General features: G+C 38.5%; 1 long non-coding RNA gene across 1 annotated transcript; it reads right to left on the reverse strand.

The window, feature by feature from the left end:
• Window positions 1–8969: 8969 nt before the first annotated feature.
• Window positions 8970–9735, reverse strand: LOC113029729 (uncharacterized). The gene is made up of 2 exons (XR_003273484.2): window positions 9461–9735; window positions 8970–9378 (listed from the first exon to the last, which is right to left on the reverse strand). It is a non-coding gene; the product is annotated as an uncharacterized LOC113029729 (long non-coding RNA).
• Window positions 9736–15254: the final 5519 nt, after the last annotated feature.

Below are 15254 nucleotides of genomic sequence, written 5' to 3' on the forward strand. Positions count from 1 at the left end.
GTGAAGAAAATTTCACATACAATCCTATTTGGATGGTAGCTGGAAAACTGGAGGTAAGAGACAATAAGAGCGAAACAGCTAATTGCTTGAGTCTATTCAGTGTTTCCTTTCCTGCAGTGGTTACTTGTGTGAGTAGGTGCGGTACTCAGCAGGACAATTTCCAGACATCACTGCAACTCAAAGAGAGCTTCAAATAGCTTCCACTGTTGGAAACAATCTATCCAGCCAATGCTTTTTAGACTAAATCATTATCTCACAATGGCTTCTAAAGACACAGGTGTTCACAAAAAAAGCCTTTTTAAAGTCTTTTCAAACCAATTGCTACCGTCCAACGTGTAGGGTATTGGATTTGCCCATAAAGGCTCTTTTATAATTTCCTTTTCAATAGTACCTTAATGTCAAAAGTCATTCAGCTCCTGGTGTCATTTAACCTTCTGAATTCCTGCCATTATCCATGGTGAATATCACGGGTAATTTAACCTAACAGCCCTTTTCTTTGTGTAATTATACCCATTACAGCAACGTGAAGGATTTCACTCCGTCAACTGTCTCTGTCCTCTGCTCTCCTGCACAGGTCATAGATTCAGCTCATCTTTTGAAACCAGTGCCAGGCCCATCATACAGTGCCACGATGCCCACTGGTGGGTCTTTGAGGACTCTAAATTGGCAGACAACAAGTTGATTGAAAAGTTATCTGAAAGGATTTTGAGAGACATTAAAACAAAAAAGCATGGCACCTGTATGTCCTAGGCTTTGGCTGAAGAGAGTTCAAATCATTCATGTGTAATTTGGCAATAAGAACATAATTATAAAGTATGAAGCTGAAAATCTAGATGAGATTTTGAGTATCACAATACTATTTTAGTTTGTGTAATATTCAGTGAAGGAAGGCTACTCAAGTCTTAGCTGAACAAACTAACAGACTCATATTGCCACACTGAGAGCAATAGTGCCACCATGGCAAAAATAGCAACAACTTCACTTTGAACTAAAATATTACAGAATTTTAAAATAATTGTCAAACTTCATAACAAAAATATTCATTCCTGAGCCAAAGGAAACACATAAGGAGTCCAACATATACTGGCATTAAAAGTTTTTTTGGATGCCAGAATTACACTCATTCATTTAGGAGCTTTGGAGTGGATTATCAGTAATATAACACTGTTTTTATTAACACTGGGATGGTGTGTAAAAAAAAAAAGCCCAACAAATGAACAAAAACTTACAGGAACCACTCTGTACGGTTTAGTTTGACATTGTCTCGCTGAAATAAACAAAGCCTTCCCTGAGAAACACATTGACTGGATGCCACCATATGTTGCTCCATAACCTGTATATTCCATTTATCATTAATAGGGTCCTTCATAAATGTTACCAATGCCATGTTCACTCTACAAGTCACAGCTGCTGACTTTTGAACTGTGTGCTGATAAGCTGGATGATCTCTCCTCTCTGTAGCCTGGACTCTGGGGTTCCTGATTGATCTGAGCATAAGATGATTTCCTTTTTCTCTCAAGTGCATCTCATATCATTTCTGGCCCAGCAGAAGTGACAGTATTTCTGGATCTTGATTATTTACATATATATATTTACACTTACACATTTTTCTCTTTGCCTGGTTTCTACTTGCATGTTTTAGTTGGATTTTACAGATTCAGTGACAAACTTTATTTGCCTGCAATTAGATAATGTGCATTTCTGAGGCCATGCAGTGATATTCACTGGAGAATCATGACTGTAAAGTGGAGTCGCCTGAGGGCTGAAAGATCACGGCCCTATAGATTTCCAGCCTTATCCCTCCCTTACTATGATTTCTCCCATTTACATGAACCATAGATGAAATACTAAATTATTTACACTCTGTTTCCATCTTTTCTGCTAATCTTTGTATTACAAATACAAATTCATCTGTTTCAGACTTTCAGTATTTGGACTATTTTTAGTAGTCTGCTTTTTTTGTGTGTGTAATTTTTTTCCGCTTTTTTTCCTATTTGTTCTTTTTTTTAATACAATTCCTTTGGAAACTAAACAGTACTTAAATGTATTGTTTATCTCGTAGCTAATGCTATGAGATGTTTAAAATGTGAAATTAGACTTCAATCTGCATGAAAATGAATGAATTCATGAATATATAATTCCACATTTATTTCAGTGATAAACCACTAAGCAACCGAGTAGGAACAGGACACCGTAAAACTACTGTAAAGCATGTATACAGTATGAATGAACACGGCCATAATCAATATCAAATCACACTCAAAACACTAAGGAGAGTGACACAGGCTGAAATAACTTCCAACTCTTACATGGAGCCAAGCTATTAACACCCCAGCATGTATGCTGAAATCAAATCTGACAGTAAATGTGTTAAAAGATTATGCAAACTTTAATATATTAGGATTTACAGACTATGTTTCTGGCAAGTATTTTCATATGAGACTTTTCTATTCCAGTCCATTAATGAGTTTCCACACTCATTGTGATGAGTCTTGGGAATTGTCCTTTGAAAGTAAAATTAATAAGTAATGCCATGCAAAACTTTGGAAACTTGTTTTGTTGCTCATCAGAGACTAATTGGTGGAGGATTTGTGGTGTAATATTTGCACCCTTTACCAGACATTTGACAGTCTGATATCACACCGTGAGGGATCTGGACTATATTAAAGCTGTTTAAACGTAATTGTATTTTTCATTGACTCTACCGAACAAAACCTACATATGTTGATTATTATTGACACAACATTATTGACACTTCTCACAACAGCAAGCGTTTAGTTGTACAAAAGAAGGTAAGATGATGTACAATACTGTGCAAAAGTCTTGAACCACACTTCATTTCTTAATATTTGAACTTGCTTGTAATTTTGAACTTGCGTAATAGTTTTCCAGGTGTTCTGAAGATGTTTCCCAGTTTTTCTTTGGAAGTCTCCTGTTTTTTTTGTTTTTTTTAAGTCATTTTCAGTCCAGTCCCATCTGCAAAAAGTTATTTTTCAGCATGGCTTTTTTCCACTGTTCCATTTTTTGCAGTTGTCACATTGGATCAGTCCACATGATCCCAAAAACAGAAGCATACCTGGATAGAAAGCATACAATGGAACACTATCCTTGGCTGGTCTCCCTAGAGCCTGGACCTCAACATCATCTTGACAGAAAGCAGAACAAAAGGCAGCCAACCATTCAAAGCAGTGCTTTGGATGTCCCTTCAAGAGATGCACCTGGCTCATCAGTTGAGCCACTACTGTTTCCTGGAGCCTCACCAGAAATCATCTCAGTGTATGGGTGGATGTCAAGAAGGTATTCTTAAGGAAGGGAACCAGTGCAAACAGGCTGGGGTTTGCCAAACAAGAACCGGACAGAAAATCATGCAAAACCATCTGGAAAGCATCTGATTGGCAACGGCTTTGATGTTTCAGCATTACAATGACACCAAACACATAGCATACCTTGGAAAAACACACAGTGGAACCCTATCAGTCATGGATTGGCCTCCCTATAGCCTGGACCTCATCATTATTGAAACAGTGTGGGATCATCTTGACGAATAAAGGCAGCCAAGATCCAGAGAAAAGCTATAAATATCCTTCAAGGAGAACTATTCCTGAAGACTCCTTATAGAAATGGCAAGAAATCATGCCTAAAAGAGTTCTGGCCGTGTTGAAGAATAAAGGTGGTCTTTCTGGTCTTTCTAAACACTGACTTTTTATACAAGCTCTGTTTTGGTCAAGCCTTTTATTACAGCTCTGCTTTTTCATATATATATATTAATACATTTTAACAGAGATGCAAGCTTTTTTTCTGAGGTCATTAACAGTTTTTTTTCCCAGAGGGCAGCCACTACAAACATAAACTTTTAGAAAATATGATACAGCCACCAGCTCACTCCTGGTGGCTGCTTGTCGGGGCCTGGAGCCTGGGGCTTGCTCGGGCCACTTCGGGGGTGGGGTGCCCTCGGCCTCTTGGCCTGGGGCTCGGTCACTCTGGCACAGCTGGCTGCTGGCGGAGCTCACGGGCACGTCACTGCAACACCCCCCCCACCGGCTTCTGCTCCGCGGTTGCTGGGCGACCCCTCATCTGGGGCTCTCCTCAGCTCTTTCCAGGATAGTGGCACGGTTGCCCCTCCGTTGGTCTTCCTTGGTCTCCTTTGCTCTTGGGGCCTCTGGATGTCTGGAGCCTTAATCTCCTCCATACCTGCCTTATGCCCAGGAGGACGGGGCTGTGGCTCCCCACACCCTCTAGCAGATCATTACATGAAGGAACCTTTTAAATACAAGCACGCTCACAGGTGTACACACGGGTGCTCACACAAACAAACTACACCCTTTTGGCTGCTACCTCAAAGCACACTGTGCGCTTTTGCTCTCACGTGCTGCACAATAATATTTAATATTTAGTATTTACCGTTATATTCATATAGATCATCGCGATGATGTTGTTTATTATATTGCTCTCTTTTTCTTTGCTTGTTTTCTCTTTTTTCTTTCTCAACAGGTGATCCAGGTGATTGATATATGTATTTTATGTCTGTTTGTTTTGTTGGTTTTTGCCCTATATCACCGTCCCGCTTCCCTGCTCTTTTTCTTTTTCCCAGTCAAGTCTGTCCCGTGTTCAGCAAATGAAAATAAAATAAACAATAAAAGCAAAGGTGAATCAAATAGACCAATACGGCAAGGCTGGGATGGTCCATTTGGTAAAGTAAATCCGTTGGGCATCTTTTGTTGCCTTTAGACAACAATTCTGATGGCAAAAGAACCAAACTGGACAGGCAAAAAAAAAAAGAAAAGAAAATATGATACAATATTGTAGATGAGATTTGAAAATGAGCTCAGCCATCTTCATAAATATTGGTATATAGATAAATGACAAGAAACATTTTTTCTGCAGAATAATTATTGGTGCTTTTAATAGTTTATATACAATTTCCCTGTAATACAATTTAATGTATAATGACGTGTTCTCCTAGTGTTTTATTCCTTCTTTTTCTAAAGTAAAAGTTCTAAAATTCCTCCACCACTGCTCATTGTCAGCTAATATTAAATACTTTTTGGTAATATAGTAGATATTTGTTCAACTATACAAGTAATAATAATTTACAATACTTAAACCTACACATGAGAGCAGAGAGTTGGCAGAAAGGTAAAGTGCAGCAGGAAACTGAATAGGGTAAAAGACGGGCAACAGAAAACTGTATGATTTAATCTGGTCCCGTCTGTCGTGTTGTACAGTGGAATAAAGGGTGGACTGGGGCTCTCTGCTCGCCTTTCTATAAAAGTCACCACATGCCACTGGTTACTTACATTAAAAGAAGGAGCCAGGCAACACACAACAGCATTTATAGCCTAAGCTAGTTTGCAATCCCCGTCTCTAGTTGGGCCTTTAAAACACAAGAAAATGAATAACACATACCACAGGGTACAGACTACAGTATGATATAAGATTATAACAAAACGGCAAATTATTCATGGCTCCATGACTGGTTAATCTTTAAAAGCTGTTTCAGTTTAAATTTAAAACAATCTCAATCCGGCTCCAGCTTGATTTCCGAAGGCAAAGAATTCCACAAGTTCATACAATGAACAGAGAATGCCATTTGCCCAAACAGAGATTTCCAGAGAAGCACCTCAGAGTTTCCAGTAGATGTTACTGAACTCAGAATTTTAAAACTGCAGGTCACTGAGCACCTTGAGAGCCCAAATACTAAAACATTTAAATATTAACTTTAAATTAGCGAATGCAATGCAAATAAACACTTTGTTTACTTTCAGAAGGTCATTTCAATGATTCACTTTTAAAATATTTATTTTTTCATCTGAAATTTTAATTGGCCGATTATATGTGTAAAGTTGTTTTTCCATACTGCAAATATTGCTGGAACTTTAACCTTGCTAGATGTTCTTCTCTGTGTATCATGGAAGCAGGCGACGTTGTGTCTGAACTTTCTACCTTGTTTCCACAGTCCAGGTTCACACCACTGCTATAATACTTACTTTTATTATTTACGTTAAAAAAATGATGCAATTTGATAATAATTAAGGAAACAGCTTGCAGCAATAAATATTCAGTCATCATTTAAATCTTGGCTTATAAAATATCCGCTGCTAGCTTCATAAGAGGCAATACAGAGCTGCTGTGAATGACGGAGCTTCAAGCCCCAACAAAGTCACTGAAAAAACTGTGCTTGGTGTTTTTGTGACAGATTGTAGATATATACATGTATAATTTGGTTTTGTTGCAGATAGCAATCACCATCACTGTTATTTTGATCTTTTATTCACAGACCTATGATAATATGTAATCATTTTTTCAGTGCTTTCATTGTTGAGGATGGACAACATGTTTTGTAATAAAACATGATCATAACCCAGTGAATGCATACAAAATCTCAGTGCAGTAAGTCTGGTAAGTGTGATTGTTGCATACTGTATTGAGCTATAGGTTGGCTAATTTGAAAGAATCAAACTCAGCTGCAGATCAGGTACAGTTGGAAAGAGTAGACATCGGGTAAGAAAGGTAACAGCAAAGTGAGTTACTGTATAATGCTGGAGAGCACATGATGTCAACATTGTTCAGCTCTGTTTTCTGTTTACTCAGAAAGCTAATCCTACAACCCAAGTAAAAAAATTTATTGTGGAAGAAAACATCAGTCACCAATAATAAAAGTGACATACATGAAGGTGATTTTCAAATAAGTTGGTCAAAGTTAGAATTATAATCTTGTCATGGTAGCTGTGCTGTGCTGTGCTGTGCTGAGACTGAATGAATTCATACAAGGTGTTAAGAGCAAAGTTTTGGAGCTCTACCCATACAGTGCAAAAAAGCTTGGCCCCTTCAATGACATCTTTCTGGGGACGTCTACAGCACATTCACTGTTCCTGTTGTACACAAAAAGATCCATGTTACATTCTCAGGCATTTGAGGGAAAATATTTATTTAAAAAAAAAGACCTCGGCTGTGATGGAGGCATTGGAGCACTTTCTAAAAAGACAGCCTTAAAGTGGATAGTGTTCAAACTTAAATGAGGTTAAATCAGATCACATTTCTTAGATTCTTGTATTTGAATGAGCTGTGTGCCTTTATGACTGTTTACTGGACTCTTGATCGGCTTTTTTTGTTGTTTTATTGCCTGTGTTTTATTATAGAGTACTCGTTTTTGGAACTAGTATGCACTAATTATGAAAAAAAACCTCACTCTGCTACTTTAGCTACAAACTTGGTCTTGTAAAAGTTTTCTGGTTGATTCACATTTGAGACTTTGAGTTTGTTTTTTGTTTGGGTCATTCTCCTGGTTTTATATACTGGATGTAAGGCTGTATAAAGAAGAGCTATATACTATACTCAAATATGGTGATCTCATGCTAAAATGAAATTTGACTGCCTGGAGAAGGAGCCAAAATATTTTGATCAGAAGATATTTGCATTTGAATAAGAATAAATGAATAGTATAGTATGCCATTGTATATTTTTGTATATATATAAATAATTGTTAGTTGGTTTTTTTTGCCATCAATAAAATCTGATAAACACACATCCTTACAGTTACTATGAGAGAGGTCAAGTTCAGGATTTTGAGAGTTCGGTTGTTCATAACTAATGCATGAGCTGAGCCTGAAGACCTTTAAATTCCAACCTTGACTTATGGTCATAAGCGCTGGGAATGGCCTAAAAGAAGGAAAATCCAAATAAAATGATGATTGGCCAAACCATTAAGATAGGGAAAGGGTTTAGATATCACTCAGGTGGTTCTCATGAGTACCCTCCATTCACTCGGGGAAGAGATTTCCCGACATGTCTAATTTGTAGAAGACTACAGGGTAGACCTGGAACACACTGGAGAGATTATGTATCTCATCTGGAATGGTAGAGTCGGCTAAGCCTGCTACAACTTCATTGAACATGCTGTAGCTAACCAGCAGAAAATAGATAACTGATTTTAAACCAGTGAGGACATCACCAAACCCTTAATTATAACTTTTCACATTTAGTACATATTCAGCATCATTGCCATCATTTTAAATTGTTTTTCACATTACCTCTTTCAGCCCATTTTCACTGTTAAACAAAATAACTAGCTGAAATAACTGACCAAAGCAACTTATATATAGCTACAGTAGTGTGCAAAAGTCTTAAGCCACCACACATTTCTTCTCTGTACATAACTACTCATTGAAGAAACAATCCAGAATTTACATTTAGGGACTTTCTTGGAATGTATAATACACTGATGCAAAATAATGTGTTTTTTGCTCTTTTTTGGGGGGAGGGGGGGCAGCGTGTCATCAAATGGAAACTGAACAAGTGGAGGACAAAGGAAGACATTACAGGCTTTTAAAAAAACAAAAAAAACAAACCACAAGCTGTGTCTCACAGTCATGTCCTTTAAGAAATAAGAAATCCAGCAAAGACCTGACATAAGACTTGAGATGCAGCTGGCCCTTCAGTTGATCCATCTGTTGGCTGTTGGCTTAAGCCTCATCAGAAATGGTCTCACTGGAGAAGCGGCTGTCAAGAAGCCATTTTTAAGGATTCTTAAGGGAAACGGGGAAATAAGGTTGAAGGATGCCAAATTATACAAGAGCTGGACTGAAATTCAGTGGCAACAGGTCTTTACCAGCTTCCCTTTTCAGCATAAAAGTGATCCAAAATGCAATAACAGCATACCTAGATTGAAAAATGTAGTTTAACACTGTTAGTCATGGATTGGCCTCCCCAGAGCCTGAACTTCAAAACTGTTAAAGCCCTTTGGGATAGCAAACATCCAAAGAAGAGCTTCAGATGTCATTAAGGAATTATTCCTGAGGACTATTAAAGAACTTCAATAAAGCTCATCTTAGACTTCAGGCAGTGTTGAAGAATAAAGGTGGTCATGCCAATTATTGTTTTGAGTGTGTTAGAATTACACAAACTGTCACAGTACAAGCCGTCAGACACAGAATGGACCCAAAAGACAGATTCTACACAGACACTCAAGATACGTGAAGGAAGTTTAATTACAAGAACGAGAATACATACAATGCTTGTGCACATGTACAGCGACTGCATACAGGGGTGAGTGAAATGCCAAGGCACGAATGAATACTAGCAAATGGGGCAGGGACGATATATAGCGGAGAGAGACAATTTTACTAGAATAGTAGTGAGCAAAAGCTGTGACGTGAGCAAAGACACTATAACTATGCATACAGAAATGGCAATATATAAATGATTGTGGGTAGAACACTATGACAATTAAAACACCAATTATGGTAGGAGAGATAAATACTGCAAGTTATCTGTTTGAGAGCATGAGCATGACAATGGGGTCCCAAAGCTGGAGCTGGACATCGTAGGGAATATCTAATCAGACCGAGAAACGAGGGAGAGAGCCGGTGGTCAGGGAGACTGTAAGAGAGGAGAGGTGTATCAGAGTGGAGGTAAAACGGATTGCAATGAGATATCCAATGAGAGTAATTCTGTGGCTTACTTGTCCAGAGGTGGAGGTACGTGAGAGGAGGAGGTAAGTTTGTGAAGGTCCGGGTGAGTATTGATCCAGTACGAGAAGGTCCAGTAGTGAGACAAGGGGGCAGGCAGACAGGTGAGAGTGTAGACCGTACCCGAATGATGGCTGTGATGGCGGCAGGCGAGCTCAACGACGGGGCCGAGAGTCGCTGTAGCCCGGTGGCAAGAATGTTCCATGGACACAAGCTAGTTAGTTGCGATTCAGGCATAGAGCAGCTGTCAAGGCTGGACTTAAATACTACAGAGTTAATCAGCTCCAGGTGCAGCTCCTGAGAGAGACGAGGACGACTCCGCCCAGAGGAGGAGACATGACACACAGCGGAAAAATACTGCCACTCACGCAGACCATGACACAAGCTCTGTTTTTGCCCCATACACAACATATATTTTGATGTATGTTTGCATGTTTCAGAAAATCACTGCACCGTTTTCCTGGCAAAACAAAATGCAATGACCCGTATGGAAAAGATATATATAAATCTTATAAAGTTTGTATCTGTCCTGTGTGAAACTTGTATGAAAAGCATAGAAGAGTGAAAACAGATATAAGATCCCTAGAAAAATTATATAAATGAAACTTGTATGTTTTGGATACAAAAACAATATATGAAAGTGGCCACTTTCATGAGTAAATCATATATTTTCTATTTCTTTTCCAAATGGGGAGTGACTTTTGCACAGTATTGTCAAAATTAATTTCCATCTGTTTTCACTCCATCCAACCAGCAGCAGTGTACTTTACTGAGTTATTAATGACTTCACTGCACTTTCAGTCTTTGTAAAGCCAGCGAGTAGACCAGACTGGATGTGTTGACTGCCTGGTTCTGACTTCTATATGAAGTAACTTGGCTGAAGCCAAAACAAAAGGAAAAACTGAGGAGAACTGTAAACAAATCATTCTATTTTTTTTAAGCAAAACTTTTCTGTATTACACATTATGCTATTCAGATAAAGTACTGAAATAATCCATTTTTAAGGATTTAAAGCCAAAGCAAAGGGTCAAACTGAAGTTTCCAGAGTTCCCCACAGGGTAGCTGCATGGCTACATGGTTTATATTTATTTTTCAGCCAAATAATGTGTTCAAGGAGGCTCAACACTTTTTGATTACATGAAAATAAGCAGTGTATAATCTATTTTGCTACTTTAGCTGCTTACATTCCTTTTTTTTTTGTATTTCTTTGAAAGACTCGGCTGAATTTACAAAGAAATACACTTATCATTCATAACACATCCACTTGATCAGATTTCATATTGTTCTTTCCTTTGGTCTGTAGTATGAAACTACTATTATGGAATACCAAAGGCCTCGGGTCCAAAGTGAAAAGTCCCATTAATAAAGAAGAGATTACTTTCACTTGCTGTCAAGACCCGGTGCTGCTAAAGGATTGATGCTCTCACATTAAATCAGCCCCTTGAAAGGTCCTTCTAAAACTGTATGAGTGCCAACTGTATAGGTAATTTTTTTCTCTCTATTATGTTTCACTTTCAGGGCATGTTCAGTGGTTTTATCAAAGCATTGATATTGGGATTTTGCTTTGTTTGTTTGTTTGGTCATTTTTTAGAAACTGTGCATTTGTCTCTTTTTTCTTGTGTGCATTTTCTTTCTTTCTTTCTTTCTTTCTTTCTTTCTTTCTTTCTTTCTTTCTTTCTTTCTTTCTTTCTTTCTTTCTTTCTTTCTTTCTTTCTTTCTTTCTTTCTTTCTTTCTTTCTTTCTTTCTTTCTTTCTTTGTCTCCCTCCATTTCCCTCCTTGGAGCCAAAGGGTTTGTTGTTCACTTTTTGTTGTCTGAGCCATCATTCAAAATGCAAGGCTTTCTGCTGACAGGCACTGAAGCAGGGAAATGAGAAATGACTTACACAGTTTAGCTCCTCTTCATTTTCACTTGCCTTATTATTATCAAACGCGCGCACGGGCACATTCCCACACACACAAGTGGGCGCGCGCGAGCACGCGTGCACAGTGCACACACTTTCACAGATGATTAGTGAAGTCTCCTCAGAAGAAAGACACCTAAATCTGTAAAGTGGTGAGAGGTTTTTTGTCAATGTCCGCACTCCGTGACATACAGTACATTTAGCAGACTCTGACACTGCAAAGAGCGATGACCCCTGCGCACCACTAATTAGCCATCATTCATAATTGATTAAAGTCTGAATGTAAATAATAAATGTAAACTGAGTTTTATTTAGGTTGTCTTGTCAACTACAGTTACCTAATGCATTACTAAGAGTGGATGCAAACACGGGCGCATAATGTTGGACTAATCCCTGCATTAGATTTAGTTAATTATTTTAAATGGCTAAGAGAGGTTGGAGGTGTCTCCTGGCTTTGTTTCGCATTCTTTATAAAGTAATTTCACATTCTGGTCATGGGAAAATGATGGACCAGGGTCCTGTTTTTCTGAAGGAAGCATTTTAATTTTGACACTGAGCCAAGATTGGCTTTACTCCTTTGGAGGATCGTTTTATTCTTTCTGAGGGGAATGCCAAAATCAAGCTATCCCATTAAAAGCAGTTTTGTCTCACTTTATATCCTAAGTTAGACTGTCAGTTGTTGTAGTATTAATAAATGAAAGAACTACACTGCCCTCCCACTAGTGTGCATAAATGATATACTTAGTTTTAATAAAGGTAAACAAATTAGACGTGACAGCTGATGAGCTGATGAGCTCTAATATAAAGTTCCAGCCTCTAAATTGTGAGAAATTAATGTTTAGTCTTTTTTTAGTCCTTTACTTGAATAGTTTTTGAATAGTTTTACTGCTATTATACACAATCTGTAAAATATTATAGAGTGTCTTACAGAGAGAGGTGCTTTTTTGTATTGTTATTAAATTGCATTATTGGCACTTATAGTCATGATTTTACCCAAATCCTTTGTTGCAGTTCTACTATTAGGCACATCATTGTCACGACTCTTAACACAGTTCAGTTCTCAAAGCACAGGCTTTTGCAAATCACATTTTTCACCTATGTCAAAACATGCAATGTCAGTTGGTCACTTCAACTCTGTGACCAGTAAATTAAAAATACTTCCATCATGGTTCTAAGACTTAAACACCAAATAGTTTCATACTTACTGACTTTGAAAGGGTGCTGCAAGCAGTGTGGCCTACTGTAGGACAAAAAGTGTTCAGACACAAAGTAATACTATCTTCTTCTTCATGTGGCTGATTCCTTTAGAGGTCACCACAGCAGACCATATGCCACAGTCTCACTCTATCCCTAGCATCCTCTTCTGTCATACCAAACCTGTCGTCCTTCACTACATCTATTTACCTTCTCTGTGGTCTTTCTCTTTTCCTCCTGCCTGCCAGGAGCTATTATAGCCGCTATTCCTTCTCTTCACATTTCCAAACACTCTCAATCTTACCTCTCTAACTTTATCTCCAAACTGCTCAACCCAAGCTTTTCCTCTGATATACTCGTTTCTAATCCTGTCCATCCTTGTTCCTCCCAATGAAAATCTTACCATGTTCAACTGTGCCACCTCTACCTATACTTCTTTGCCTTTTTTGTCAATGCCACCATCTCCAAACAATACATCACAGCAGGTCTCACTATCATCTTGTAAACCTTCCCTTTCTGTCTTTCTGCTATTCGTCTGTCACAAATCATTCCTGACACACATCAGAAAACAGAAACAAAGACTTTGACCATAACACCAGCTACTGTGTAGTACAGTAAAGCTATGCTGCCTACATGTATAGTGTATGCTTGTGTAATTATGACAGTGTCAGGATGTGCACCTGTGTTTCTATTTGTTTCAAGTATTCAGATTCTGAGAACATGTGTCTCTATTTAATTTCAAGTGAAGGGCAACAGTACTAGGGTAAAACTGATGTTGATGTTGTAGAGCCGATTCAGATGAGAAATACACCAACACAATAGTAAGATGTTGTTAGTAGTGAGGTGTGTGTAAAAGCAATAACAGTGAGTACAAACACAAAGACTAATGTGGGTGTGGAAATGAATTCCGGATTGGAGAACTGCACTTGACATTCCTGGTGTGAGAGCATGATGTGAATTCTTCAACCACGGTCAGATAAAACTAAATTGGACAATGTGTGATGTCATTGTGTTAATGTGCAACCCCAATGCCAAAAAAGTTGGGTTACTGCGTAAAATGTAACTAAAAACAGAATGTAACAACTTGCAAATCTCATAAATGCTGAAAACATATCAAATGTTTAAATGAGAGCATTTTATGGAAAAAAATAAGCTAACTTTGAATCGCAACATTTGTCAAAAACACTGGGCCACTTTAACGCTGCAACAGTTAAAAGTCTCTTCTTGCATTTTGGATGGCTGCGTGTCTCCATTGTGTATGCACATATTGTGAGGCGTGCGCTCTCCGAGTCAGAAAAAAAGCCATCGATGCAGTCCTCAGAAGTAGCACATCATTAATAACGGAGGGACCTTTGAAGATCCTGCATAAATGTCTAATTAGGTTTGGTAACCTTTAGGAAATTCAAGTGGGTGAATACTAAACAGGCCTGGAGATCCTGTACTGCATGGCAAACTAAGCACTCAACATGTGGGAGAGAACGCTGACATTGAGGAGGTTTGTTCCCCTGCCTGAAAGGGCATGCAATTTAAGCCACATTACAAGTGCGTCTGAACTCATTGGCCAATTTCGGGCCAATTTATCGTAGTTAACCATCCTGTGTACACACGTCATCACGGAGGTGGAACAAAAATATGCTGTGTTTCGTTTTCTTTTTTTTTATTACCTTGCCCTTCAAGCTGGGGCGGATCATTGTTTTTGCATAACTGTGACAAGCCTGCGTGGCATTTAACAGACTCTTAAGTATGAGAATTCAAACCACCAACCGTACTCGTACTGATCTACGGTTAGAATGAGGGGGCTGGTTTACACCACAGTGTCCTTGTCACAGTTTAATAACATGCGTATGAGGGGTGACAGCATATAACAATAAAAGTAACACCATGTGTTGTTTTAATATACCCAGTCTCCCTCTGACATAGTACAGCAAGCTTTTAAGTGTCAGTCTTTGACTGTGACAGGAGCTTGAGTGTGATGCAGCTGTTTTATTGGGATTTCTGCTTTTAATTACAATGAGATTTTTTTCATTGATTTAAATGAACAGATAACTGACTTCTCTGTCTGGTGGGTCACTTGAAAGAGACATTCTCAACCCTGATATAAATATAATAAATAGAAACATGAAAATGGACTTACGATATTGTTCATTAAAAAGTGAAGCAGGTAAAGAGTTTGTTAACCCTCTTGGTCATGTGACGCGCCAACATCACATGACCAATTTAAGACGACACAGCTACAAGATGCAGTAAGTCAGAGTCTCCATTCCAACTTGGGTCGAAAATGCAGACTTCAAACTATATACCAGTTTTTGAATTGTTTCGATGGGCCACGTAGAACCAGAGTTATGATAAAAAATACACGAGATGTTTTTTTCTGAACAAAACAGTGGTGTTTACAGCGGGAAGACCGGTAAAAACGGCGTTTTCTACAGACAGCGCTAGCAAACGCTCTCCGCTTGCGAGCGAAAAAAGAAAAAGAAAAAAATGCCCCTTCCCTATTGGTGTTAGAGTTTACCATGTCAGCCAATCAAAAAAAATGATATGGCAAACATGTGACATTTGGTTGTTTAGGGACAAGGGGAAGTTTTTAGGAGTGACGCCTGTGAGAGAAAGACAGAGAGAGAGCGAGTTTTCATATGTGAGACATTAGTAACGTTTAGCGTGTTTGGAGGCTATAGTTAGTGTGTTGTGTAG

The sequence above is a fragment of the Astatotilapia calliptera genome, chromosome 9 (assembly GCF_964374335.1).
Source record: "Astatotilapia calliptera chromosome 9, fAstCal68.1, whole genome shotgun sequence".
In the NCBI taxonomy this organism is placed as follows: Eukaryota; Metazoa; Chordata; class Actinopteri; order Cichliformes; family Cichlidae; genus Astatotilapia; species Astatotilapia calliptera.